Source organism: Triturus cristatus, chromosome 8 (genome assembly GCF_964204655.1).
Source record: "Triturus cristatus chromosome 8, aTriCri1.1, whole genome shotgun sequence".
Classification (NCBI taxonomy): domain Eukaryota; kingdom Metazoa; phylum Chordata; class Amphibia; order Caudata; family Salamandridae; genus Triturus; species Triturus cristatus.
Window position 1 is genome coordinate 1,239,058,625 of NC_140591.1, and position 13,047 is coordinate 1,239,071,671.

The window sequence follows — 13,047 nt, forward strand, 5'->3', positions numbered from 1 at the left end:
CACCGTCGGGAGACAACAGATGTTGTTGGTGCTGTCCATATCATTCGGTGTTCGGTACATCAATCACTCACTTCTAACGATAAGTCCATTTGTGGGGGTTCACAGATGTGTCCAGGATAAGCATTCCACCTGCCCCATATCCAAGTCCATTTCTTGGGGCATCCTCTATGGATGTATACCGACCTTTCAACTACCATTATACTGTCCATGTCGCAACACCACTGGGAAAGGGCAGGGACCTGTCGGGATCCCCAGCGTGGAGCTATGTTGCGCTTTGCCACTGTTATACCAAGTGTCACCCATTCCTGATTCATGTTATTGAGATCTGTGGGCTCCCAGATGTTAAGAATGCATCTCTTTGGTTCTGGTAGAACCGTGACCTCCGTGACTTGTGAGATTGTGTGCATAACCGCCCTCCAATATTTAACTATCTTCGGGCATTGCCAGATCGTATGTAGGAAGGTGCCTGGCTCACCACATTGACGAAGGCAGAATGGTGTGTCCGACCTACCCATTTTATGCAGGAGCGTATACGTGTAGTATGTACGATGTAGAATTTTTAGTTGGGTTAATTTGAATTTGGAAGGTATCACCACCTCTTTAGGGGACGCAAGTGCCTCTTGCCAGTCTGTGTCATCTAAGTCGCCCAGCTCCGATTCTTACCTGGCCTTTAGGGCTGTTGCGGTGTCTGGTTGATTATTGATTATTTTCCTATATGTGTGGGAGACGGCCTTTTTTTGTGAGATGGTCCGTCAGGAGTCTATTCTCCAACGGTGACGCCTCCGCGAGTTGTGTGCCTGGTGAAATCATCTTAGTCCCATTTCAGTATTGACTTTGGAGCCTTCAGGGTCACAGTGGCATCTTCACTGGGAGCGTCGGGACTTTGGACACCTCTGTGCTGTGACTTTCTCTGGCAGCTATCCGTTCTTGTTAGTCATGGGCGCCCTAGGCTGGGGAGGAGAGGAACACTGGTTCAGGAGGTACAGCCTCGGGACAGGTCTCAACTTCACAGATGAACTTGGCAGTAAAAGTAAGGTTGTAGGTTTCACAAAGCAGCAGATCTTTTCCGTAGTGGGGTCAGTAGAGCCCAGTCACAGAGTGGCACCGGAAGAAGGTCTGGTCACAAATGGGATTCACAGTATGCCAACAGTACAGTTTAATGTGATACGCCCACGACATAGACAGTAGTTCACTGCCTACTATGAGCGCATGCTTGCGCTTCCCCTCTGGGCACAGGTCCTGGACCTTATACTGTGAGGGGAAGGCACAGGCCTCTGCCCAAGTAATAGATTAGCATAATACCAGTTTCACTTGCAGTTGGGCACACAGGGTACCAGTACACCCCCGTTTACCATGCAGGGGATATTCCGTTCCAACAGAACCTTTTCCATCTCAGCCCTTTGAAGCTGGCAAACTCCTGGTTTGTTCACCTTGAATACCATCTGGGATAGGTACATCTGCCCAATTGTAAGGCAGTGCAATAGTAGACCAAATCCAGCACAGTCAAGTGTCACTCATCAGGCGTAAGACTAATGCATTCTGGGAATTTCCTCACATTGCTGGGAGGCCCCAGAATGTTCACGCAAATCACTTGTTTCCGCTGCCCCTCTCTGGCTGTGGCCTCTTGCTGTTTTCCTTTGTTTACTGTCTCTCTGTGCCAGAGGCAGCCAATACAGTGGCTGTTCCGAGCCACGTATATGGCTGTTCCCGCCCCTGAGGGTGCCTAAGATCCTAGTTGGATGCCAGCTAGCCTCGCTCCAATTGAGAAGCACTTTGATTGGTGCCGCCTGACGTACTGCGCAGTTAACGCATCCTCACTTTCTGCATTATTTTTCCCTCGCGGTTCGTGGTGAGGTCCGTGTCGCTGTTGTCTCGTACCATGCGAGTTGCTCACGACAGGTGGTTCTACGCCCCTTGCAGTTTTTGACGGCTTACTTGAGCCCCCACATCAGCCCCATCAAAATTTGACAGCCCACAAGCCCGACTCCGGCGCTCAGATGGAGAGATGCTGAACTGGCATTGAGCTCTGTAGTTGTGAGGTTTCCTGCCCTATCGTCCTCCATAGAACATGTGGCCTTCTCTGCTGAGACCTCCGGTAAGCTGCTCGATACAGGAACAAACTCACTATGGACGGAAGGCAGAAGGGTGGTGCTGGTGTGTGTCTAGTGGTGTCCAAACACAGAACACTTAAAACAGAGCACCTTTTAACCTCTGTTAAACGTTTATTTGCCCGCACTTTCCATACTTTGATTTTGCTAACTTAAAAGTTTGGCTCACAAAAATGTTCTCTGGTCAGCGCTGCTTCAAATAATGCCAGGTCATCATATTACACACACTAACTGGAGTCACAAGCAGAGGGATAACAGAGAGAAAACAAAGGAGGGTGAAATGAAGACTGCGTGAATTTCAGCTTGCTGCTGGCACCATTTTTATTTTAATAGCAGGGAAATTAACAGTAAAACCAGGCTGAGCATACCATAAAACTCCACAAATATCCCCAAAACAGCCCAGACATCGAACTGTCCCACTAGCCGGTCGGGCATGGACTGGTTGCCCTGCAGGCCAGTCCGACCCGGGGAGGGGGGTTAAAGAGGGGGGTGGAGCGAGTGTGAAAGGTTGGAAGTGAGGAGGGAGAGAAAAGGACTGAGGGCTCAGGAGGGCGAATAGTTAGAAGTGGAAATAGAGGCAAATGAAGTAGGGTAAGAGGTGTAATGAGATGAGGGATACAAAAAGAAAGGGGTGAGATTGGTAGAAAGAGAGAGAAAAGACAGGAAAAGTGGAGGAAAGGAGAGCAGTACAGATGGCAAGATTAAGGAAAGGAGTGGGTAAAAGACATGATGGAGAAGTGGAATGAGGGTGATGGGGTTGGAGTTTACAGGTAGATTAGGATTGGGAAAGTGAGAGAGTAAAGGGTGGAGCGTGAGCAGTTTCAGCCCCGCCAAGTACCACACATCAGGCGTTAGACTAATGCATTTTAATGTGGTGGTCTGCATCTCTGCATTAGAATGCATTATCAAGCATTTCTAGCACCTTGACCACCTGCATGCGCTGAGCCGGGGTGAACTGAAGCAGGTTGTTTCCGCGGTCGCACTACAGCAGTGTGGTTTCCGAGGCTTTCACTGTGAGAGTCCATGTCAGGGCAGGCAGGGCTAGGGCAGAGCTGTGGCGGGGCTGCTCAGCCAGCCAGCTCCGAGTCCTGTGCGGCCCTGCGCTGCGGCAGGGCGGCTCTGACAGGACGGACGAGCATTCCATGAGAGTGTGCCTGCACACTGCAGTGATTTGAGTAGAGCCCTGGGAGTCTGCCCCACGCGCCGCAGCCTTTTCTGCTCCAGTCTCCCACCGGCAGTCCGGACATGATCATCTCGCTGTGCAGGAGAGAGCTTCAAGCATTAGTAGTTTCCGCGACACTGCAAATGGTCAACAAACATTTGGGAATATATTGTCATGTGACTTTTTAAGTTTCTCAATGATCCAGAGTCACCCCGTCCAGCTCAGAGTGAGCGAATTACATGCCCGCTTTGTTTCTCTCAAGCTCTTGATAAATATAAACATTTATCTGGACTCGAGGGAGGCACTGGCAGAGACAGTACCCTCTTGTGGATTCTGATAGCGGCACCTTGCTGTTGTTGTTATCCAGCAAAACACTTGCCGCACTGTGTCCTGCAGTATCTCGTGGACTGACAGAGCAGGCACCTTCCATTTCTGGTGCTTTGCAGCACTTTAAAGATCTTAGTTTGTTGTTGCTCTGATGGGTGTAATTTCTGATATTTACATGTTTCCTTCTTCTTAATTGGTTGATTTTGCTCGCGAGAAAGTGTCACTCATACTTATTGAATGTCACTCATAATTACACTGAAATTATGAAAATGTCACACATAAGCAATCTGAAACCTTGGCCGCTATGTAAATTCAGCTAATTACTATCAAAGAAGAAACTCTCCTGCCTTGGCCAGAGCAACCAAAAGTCACAGACAGATTATCAGATTGACAAAAACGTTGTGTTCTATCAAAACACACGAGCAAAGCTCTCTTTACATCTAAAGTGTGAAGGCTGTCTTTGCCAGGAGAGGGCAGGGTTTAGAAAAAAAATGTTGAGTACGGCATCCTAATTCCTAATAAAAAAGAGGCTATATTAGGTAAGAAAAAGAAGGGTTAGGGCTTACAATGGCGGCCTCATAAAAAAAAATTGTGAGAAAGAGAAAACAACTGTGCTTAATTTGAGTTGGTGGTTCTGGTGCTTGGCACTGGCACTTAAGTAACGGCACTGGCACTTAAGTAACAACACTGGCACTTATGACAGTCCGACACATGGTGGCGCTGTCTTTCTAACTTCGAAATGAACACAACATTCAATACACAATAAAATGACTAATACCTGCCGCCCACACCATTCTTATACCTTTGGGTGGCCTGAAATAGTCTGAATTGTCACGCCTGTAGGCGTGGGATGGTTAGTATCAGTGCTGGTATTGTTAGGGGCAGTGCTGGCAGGGGCAATGGGTGGTGCAAGCTGCAGTGGCTGCCTGAGAAGGGCCCTGGCACTTTATTTTTTTACAAATTAAGCACTGGAGAATATACTAAAAACAAATAGCTCAACATTTCTCCTAGCAGATGTAATTGCTACTGAAAGTTCTTTTTATATTGTTAGAAATTTAACATGCACAGAAGACGGTCGTTCAAAGGGATGAATCCGCAAAGATTTCGGTATCAACGGCAAGTCTCAGGCAGGAGCCATAGGTCTCACTGATGATCTTGACAGTGAAAAACCTTTAAATATCCTTATATCTAAATATTCCCTATCCTCCAAACAAAAGGGAGGGTGTTTGAAGGCTGTACAGGCTGCTCATTGAGCTTTCAGAGTAGAAATGTTAAGGTTACGGTTAAACCCATTCCAAAGAAAATGGACAATAAATATACTGGGATTTCACACAGCAGTGGAAGAATCTCGTGGGAATCCCACACCACACCTGAAAAGCCTTCCAATGCAGAAAAATATGAATGAAAGTTGGCAGGCCTTCTGGCATGCTTTATTCCTCCTGCTACCTGAGGGGCGAGGACAACCTTTCTGCTGCAAATCCCTCCTGTCAGCTTCCAAATAAAAAAATTCCCATGGGAAGATAACAAAATAATTCTCGAAAGCGTCCACAGGGACAAATCGGATTCAACCCAACGTAAATGATTCTTAACCTCCATGGACATATGGATCAGTGCCTCGAAATCTTGAGATGCTGGAGGCCCTGACTTTCGCATATGATTCAGTAGTGGTCAAGAATGAAGCAACACCTAAGGGCCTATGAAAATGCACAATTGTATATTCAGCCATATCCTTGCTGTGGCTTGAGGCATGATCAAAGCAGATGCGATGAATAGACAGATTGTTATCGCCCTAGTAGTTTCTGGTAGAAAACCCTTGTCCAAGTCTGTCCTGAAGCGTGTGCCAATAAACGTCAGATCTTGTGATGGATTTGTCTGGCACTCGAACATGTTGTGGAGAAACCCATGTTACTTTGGACAATTGCAGATTGCTCCTAGACCACCCTGTCTTGAATTTATTTCGGGCCAATAGTCCAAGTATGGAAAAATAGGCCAGTTTCGGAGATGAAACTGAGCCACCAGAGAAGCCACAACTTTCGTGAACATTCTACAGCCGCCTGAAGGACAAACAGTACTTGGAAGTGATAGTGATCACCTTGAAAATACTGTTGTTTTGTTACCAGTGGAATATAAAGTAGGCACCTATCAGATCTATGTTGATCCTAAAACCATCCACCAGTATAAGGATTATTTTTGGGAGAGTTTCCATCTTGAAATGATTCACTTTTACCCAATGGTTGACTTCTTTTAGGTCAGTCCCCATTCTGTAACCTCCTAAGAGTTTGGGTACCATGAAGATGATCGGTACACTCCTTTCTCTTTCTTTTCCTGGAGAATATACGCCACTGTTCTAGATTGAAGATCCATAAATGCCTGGCACAATGCTTTCCATTTTGCTGGGCATGGAGACCATGTAGTCTCCTAGACTGTGAGTCCGGAAGTAAATTCTATCTGGTAACCCTTCTTGAATATCTGAATGGTCCAAGAATTGGAAGTGAATTTCTACCATACCTCCTCGAAGGACCAGATCCAACCTCAGACCTTTAGCTCTAGGATATCCACATATAGTCAGGACTTCTGTTGCTTCTCAGAAGGACTCTGCTTCTGTTTTTGAGAGTACTTTTTTGGTAATCCCATGACTCGTAAGCTGATGGCTACTGTTGTCATCTGGACGGCCGTTAAAAGGTTCTCTCTCTTGGTGTGGTTGCAGAAGTTAATTCATTCTGCTGTAAAGCCCCAAATGTTGATTCCTTTTGTTGAAACTCATATGCATCCTTTCTTCCAACTCCTCACCCAACAAGTATGTACCCTCAACAGGCCTATGGCCTGGCACTGGTGAGGCCTCTCCTCTTGATCCTAGTCTCAACGCTCACTCCCACCCTCCGCCTTCGGTAGACAAAATAAGCCACTCATCTTTTTGGGTTAGGGGTTATAAACCCTAGGCCATATTTTATTAAAGCAAAAACCAAAGGAAATGATGGACGGAGTGTTGAACATTGCAAGCACTCACCACTTTGCCACTGGATTCAAGCAAGCCTGGCTGAAGATGGCTGAAATGCCAGAAACCGGTCCTAGGAAGCTTGTTTCCGGTCCAGGGAAGACATGGCTTGGCAGTTCGGGCTGGACTGTTCCCATGAGGCACAGGGTCAGACTGATTTGCATATGGCCATGTCTGAACTGGGGTGGCAGAGTGGGCCAAAGAACGGTGATGGATTAAACCCAGATCAGTTGACTGGGGGTGAGTGCTTGCAATGTTCAACACTCAGTCCATCATTTCCTTTGGTTTTTGCCGTATTTTATTAAAACCAGAAGATTTGCAATTTTACACATTTCAATCCACATGATTATGTGAAGTAACCCCTTAAATTTACACCTTTATTTACTAACCTTAACAGAGATGCTAATACATCAGAAGTTCCTGACCATATCTAAACATTGTTCCTGCGCATCAACAATTCAGGTCATGGTGTGAGATCATGACTGGTCCCAGTTATGCCCCATGCTTGAAAGTCCCCATTTCCCCTTCAAGTGTACCTGGGGGGATCCCGCCTTAGGGGAGGCCCCCACCCCCTTTCTGAGATGCTTGTGCAGGGGGGCTGTTTGCCCACCAGGATCCAGCCCTACCTGGGCCCCCCCTGCACCCATCATTACCCCTCCTCCTCCCCCAAGGACCAGTGCTGGCATTGTGCCTGCTGCGCATGCATGGATGGTTGGCCATAAGTGCCATACGTCAGCAATCCCTCCCATTCCCGACAACCCCGATTCCTCAATTGGACTCACCACCAGCACCCCAAGGAGGGCCCCATGACACCTCTGCTATATTTACCTAGGTAAAAGGTATGCCTTATATGGACCTATACCCTCCCACCAATCATGACCTCACAGGCCAGTATAGTTACCTGACTATCTGGCCTCCCCCCTCACACTATCAGGGGCCATGCATCAACCAGGCTAACAGGTACTCTAAGAACATTTCATTATCAATCTTCGACACATGCACCCCGTCCTGAAGGAAAAAATATTCACCTTTAATGCAGCCATGAGGAATGGATAACAGCCTGGGTGACCTGAACAAGTTACCAATATTATTGTTTATCCGCTTCACAGAACTATTGAGCGTCTGGACCCAGTCACCACCCCTTCACTGCAGCCTAGGAATGATATTAGACCATAAGAGCCCAGACTGAGGAAACCTCCGGGGCAGCCACCCAAATTCAGTGTCCAAGAGTTCAAGCAAAGACTTTTGCCCCACGTGTCCCAAATCATTGCCACTAAGATGCACTGTGACAACCCTAGGAGGCGTGTACCTCGTGGGCAGCATAGTGTCCAGTAACGCTCTCCACAGCTCCAGACGAAATCCCCCTTGGCTGTTCATGGACAGGCGATAACCTGCCGACTGCACCTTATCCTCAAAACCCCCTGCAAAATAAAATGCTTTTGCCCGACGTACATAAGAATGCACCTCTGTAATTTCCATCACCTCCGCGGGGACAGTGTGAATCCTGCGCTGGGTCTGGTTTCTGAACCTGCATCCACAAGAGAAAAAGAGGGGGCGGTGTTAGGTGTCATCACTACAGCAAATGCAATCTAACATAGCACTTGTAGCAATCAGAGGACCGCCTGACAATTATTTGGACCACAGAACCTGGAAGCCCTATTGCGACCGCCGTGGTGGCAATGCCTATCCTACAGGAGTGAGACCCAAACTCAGCTGGGTCATAACTTACTGCCGTCAGAGCCCTACGAAGTATTCTGGAGAACTGGAACTTGGCCAGCAGGTTCCAGTCTACATGGACTAGGAGGGGGCCACCATACCCTCAGGCCACCCGGCCAGGAATGCCTCTAGGTTATCTACTTGGCAACATGGGTTACCTGGGGCCCTATGCAGCAGAATGTGGCCCCTCTGCCACACTGGTTTGATTTGGAATGTGGGACTTTAATTGCCAGGGACCCACCTAAACACTGGACTTCCACTGGTCGCAGCCCCTCCCCCCTCTCAGTATCCCTTTGTTCTTAGCCACTAAAGTGATCACCTGGAAGGCCACATAAAAGGCAAGAGTACAAGTCGCCCTAAAAAGGCGAACCTCGTCCTGAGAGTTGCAGATGGCCCCCAGGGAAGCCAGAATTGTTGCCTACTTTCTGCGTCAAAGGGGCGCCTAGAGTCCGGCCCAACCCCTTCCATTCGCTGCCAACTGCACTAAAAAGGATTTGTTTCCACTTACCAACCCCAACATCTTTGCAAAAAGGGATATTGCCGCGATGTGGCACCCGTCGCAGGCCACCGACAGCCCTTCATGCCTCAGCGACCCCAGGAATGCCAAGACCGATTTGGATGCAAACCAGCCAGTCACACCCTCACAGCCCAGGAACCTCCAGTAAATATTAAAAACAGCTTTATAGGCACGCCTGGTCCTGGGCGCTAAGCTGGCTGCCACAAGGTCCAGTAGGCTTGGGCAGCATGCTGCCACAGATGGTCAGGGAAGGGCGTAGGGAACCCCGCTGCCCCTGGATGATGGAACCTGAAAGTCTGCATTTTGAAATAAGATAATGCATCAGCAGCGTTGTTTAACACTCCAGGGACATGCTTGGCTTTAAAAAATACATTCAACCTCAGGCATTGCAACGCAATCTCATTTAACAACTTCATTTTGCACTTTGCTGCCTGCTGATTGATGCATTCCCAGTTGTAAGACAAAAACACAACCAACTATTGCAGAACTGCTCCGGCCAAATGCACAGTACCACAAGAATAGGAAACAGCTCAAGGAAACCGATATTAGAAATCAACCGAGACCGCGCCCACTTGGCGGGCCAGCGTTGCGCACACCATGCCGTGCCTAGAATCTATCCTAAACCCTCACTGCCTGCCGGGTGAGTGAAGAGACCTAACTCATCGCTGGACCTGGACCACACCACTGTCCCATTAAAGTCCTGCAGGAATGTCTTCCAGATCCTCATGTCCTGGCTGACTTCACTAGATAACCTGGTAGGATGGTGTTTCGACTTAAGGCCAGACATAGTTTGGCTCTGGACCATGAGAAGGTGTGACCCATGGGTATTATTCGCAACGCAAAATTCAGCTGTCCAACCCAGGCCTGCAACTAGTGCAATGTGACCTTCTTTGACCCCAGACATGCACGCAAGGCCCGGGAAAAGGCACCTACCTTCTCCGAAGGGAGCCCCGAGACCCCTGCAACAGAATTCTATTCTATGCCAAGGAATTTGATTGTAAGATTGTAGTCACCAGCATGAATGTCTTGCCAGGTGACAGTGGAACACCAAACTCAACCATAAAGTCTCGGAAGGACCCTAGGGCCTCCAAGTAGTCACCTGCACCAGGTGGCCCTAGAAAAAGAAAATAGTCAACATAGTGTAACCCCCAGCACTGACCTGACTTCCGCCTGAGGACCCATTCCAGGAATGTGCTGAACTTCTCGAAGTAGGCCCAAGATACCGAGCAGCCCATCTGCATGCACTTATCAAAAAAAATTGCATCCTCAAATTGGAATCCCAGCAGATGAAAATCCTGCGGATGTACAGGAAGCAGGCAGTAGACAGAGTCAATGTCATATTTAGCCAAAGTCGTCTCGGGACCCGGCTCTTGCAGGATCTGAAATGCCTGATCAAGGGAAGCATATTTGACAGAGCATAAAGCACCATCAATTGCCTCGTTTACTGATTGACCCCGGAGAGCCAATACGTTGTATATGAGCCTAAACTCCCCTGGTTCCTTCTTGGTTACCACCCCCAGGGGCAAGCAGACAAAATCCGCCAACAATGTCATGACGAAAGGGCCAGCCACCATCCCCAGGCTTAACTCCTTCCAGATCTTAGCCCTTGCCACCCCCGGGTTGGCCCCGAGTGATGACCGATTCCTACTGTAGGGGACACCCTCACTTCCCTCAGCTGGGATTCTGAAAGCCTCCTTGAAACCCTCATACAACGCCTAAGCTGCCACCTGATTCTGGTGTACATTGAGTCAGGGGATCATTGCCCACAAATTCACTGGTGATTGAGCTTTCTCTAGAAAGGAGGAATCAGCCCGGTTTCATGTCCCTCTCTCGTTGGACTTCGTAAATCACTTGGATTCATGGTGAGATGGGAGGCCACAAAATGAGCAGCCGTGTTTGAATTTACAGGTCCCTGCCGGTCCGGTACAGGCCCGTCTATTGAAATCCCTACAAGCCTCGTTCCTACTCCCTCCTCCCCCCTCCCACCAGACGGACCCGCGCCCGCACAAAAGGGCTGGCTAGTTGTAGCATCTGCGCGGTGATGCTTCATACAGCGCAGCCACACAATGACATCAATCTGATCCCAGTCCAGGGTGGGCTTAGTGGCTCTAATCCTCCTGAACTCCTTGTCATATTCCTTCCAGGCAGAGCCGCCGTACTCATCAAGGGCGCACACTATCCTACTCTGATAGCACGCAAGCTGTTCGCCCAGATTAGCAAATCTCTCCACCAAGATTGCGTGTTAAATTGAGAAACCTCACACCCAATACCTGTATTCACGGGCCCTTGAGTAGAGAGGGTCGACGCCATCACCATCGAAGCAGAGCCTCCACATGCACCGCGAATCGAAGAAGCGCCTGGTACTAAAGGAACCTGGCCCGCATGCTGTGGGGCACCAATCACCCATGCCACAGAGGGGGTCCCAGATCCCACCTGAATCACCAACAGGGCTGCAACAGTAACTGGTGTCACCCCACTGGCTGCAGAGGCAGTCCTGGCTCCCACCTGACCCTCCACAGGGGCCACAACCGTAACCGGTATCACACTACTAGCGCCCTTAATGCCCCCAGTGGGAGAAGAACTCCCCTGCGCACCCTGCCCAGCAATTGAACCATGAAGGAGTGCCACTAAACGCCTGGGCATTCAATATAATCACCCTCACCAGCTAGGGCCCCTCCAACTAGACAATGCACCCACCTTGGACAGCCAAGGCAACACTCTCGCTAAATTGGTCATCAACTTAGGCTGGCCAGAGGCACCTACCAGCGAAACCCCAATCGCCGTAAACTTATTGCCGTTCTGTACCATACACCCACTAGTCGCAAGCTCAATTACTGCTGTGACCCTAATCTGAGACACCACTGGGCCTGAGTTACCTACCACCGGGGTCTGACCCCAAGGTGTAGTCGCCTCAAGGATGCAACCTTGGCTCGCAACGTAACTGGGTTAGCCCCTACCTGTAAATCTCTCTTCCGTGCTGATTGCCCTCGGGCCCTCTTAGGGACCGGGAAAAGTGTCACCCTAGAAGCCACCCCCCTGCCCTTCTAGGTCGCTCCTCCATCTCAGAGGACACGCGACTCTGACCCCCAGGTGACTGTGACCGCATCAAGGCCATAGCCTCTACCATGGCATCCACCTTACACATCAATGCTTCCAAAAGAACCTTGGTATGCCAGCGCTTAGCGCCTTTACACGCACCTTCACACATAGCTCCCCCACCTGCCAGGTGACTACCCACCAACACAAAACAATGTGGGACAGGCAGCGCAACATCGCAAGACTCGGCTCAAAATTGACTTTGCCTGCCCTTAACAGAGCACACAGATAATAATAAGCGCTGGGCTACTGCGCTTGCCCCTGCAGCCAACGTAGCACCCACCCAGATCAACCCCAGTGGCACCCAAACACACTAAATCACGCGCTCTTAGCCAACCGGAGTTGAAATACCCAGAATGAAAACCCACTGTCTTAGAAAAAGGAGGGGGGCTATACCTTAAACAGTAATCTGCTCAACCAAATCACAAGCGTTAGCTCCTGTCCGGACTCAAATACTCATTACCACAAAAAACTCTTAAGAACAACAAATCTTAGCCAGAAAATGACCCCCACAGATCGCCTTCCTCACCTGCAGCAAACAGCGTCCCCCCCCCACCAGAGCTGCCACAGAGTACTTAAGCACTTGGGTCAGACGAGCAAACACTTGACCTCATGTGGTTGTCAGCAAGAAGCCAGCTGTGCTGCCAATGTTAAAAAATGCAGAGTGTGCATCTCCAAAGGCCCAACCTGCACCTGCAAAAACAAGGACAAAGAAAAGACAAGCATTGAAAATGCAATAGGTCTCACCTTTGATTAAGTTTAAGCCATTTGCTTTGCTAATGGTATTGTATTCTAGCGTTGCATTATTTAGTGTATATTTGTTGTTGGAAAACGAGGCAGCATCTGTGAGGGCTGCACAAATAACATGACTACATTTGTCCTTCACTGGGAACCAAACACCCAATTGTAGCGCATGACTCTCAGAGGGTAGCGTTGCAGAGCAGTCTGAGGCTTACTCAAGGGAGGTGGTGCGGGCTAGTAATCGCCATTTGCAGGTGCACAAAAATAACACTCAATAATTGATTGTCCAGTCTGTACTTTGCTTTAATAAAGTAAGAGTACATTTATTAAACACACACACACTACTCAATACTATGCACCAATTTACAAATATACATGAGCTGTT

General features: G+C 48.8%; 1 long non-coding RNA gene across 2 annotated transcripts in view; it reads right to left on the bottom strand.

Moving 5' to 3' along the window:
- The window catches only part of LOC146805653 (uncharacterized), a 603,847-nt gene that overhangs the window by 128,844 nt on the left and 461,956 nt on the right, over positions 1-13,047 (bottom strand). Inside the window, exon 5 of one of the 2 annotated variants that reach the window (XR_014967869.1) lies at positions 8,036-8,120. The exons of the other annotated variant lie outside the window; for it this stretch is intronic. This is a non-coding gene — a long non-coding RNA (uncharacterized LOC146805653). Of the gene's footprint in view, positions 1-8,035; positions 8,121-13,047 lie in introns of those variants that run through there. 2 annotated transcript variants of the gene reach the window in all.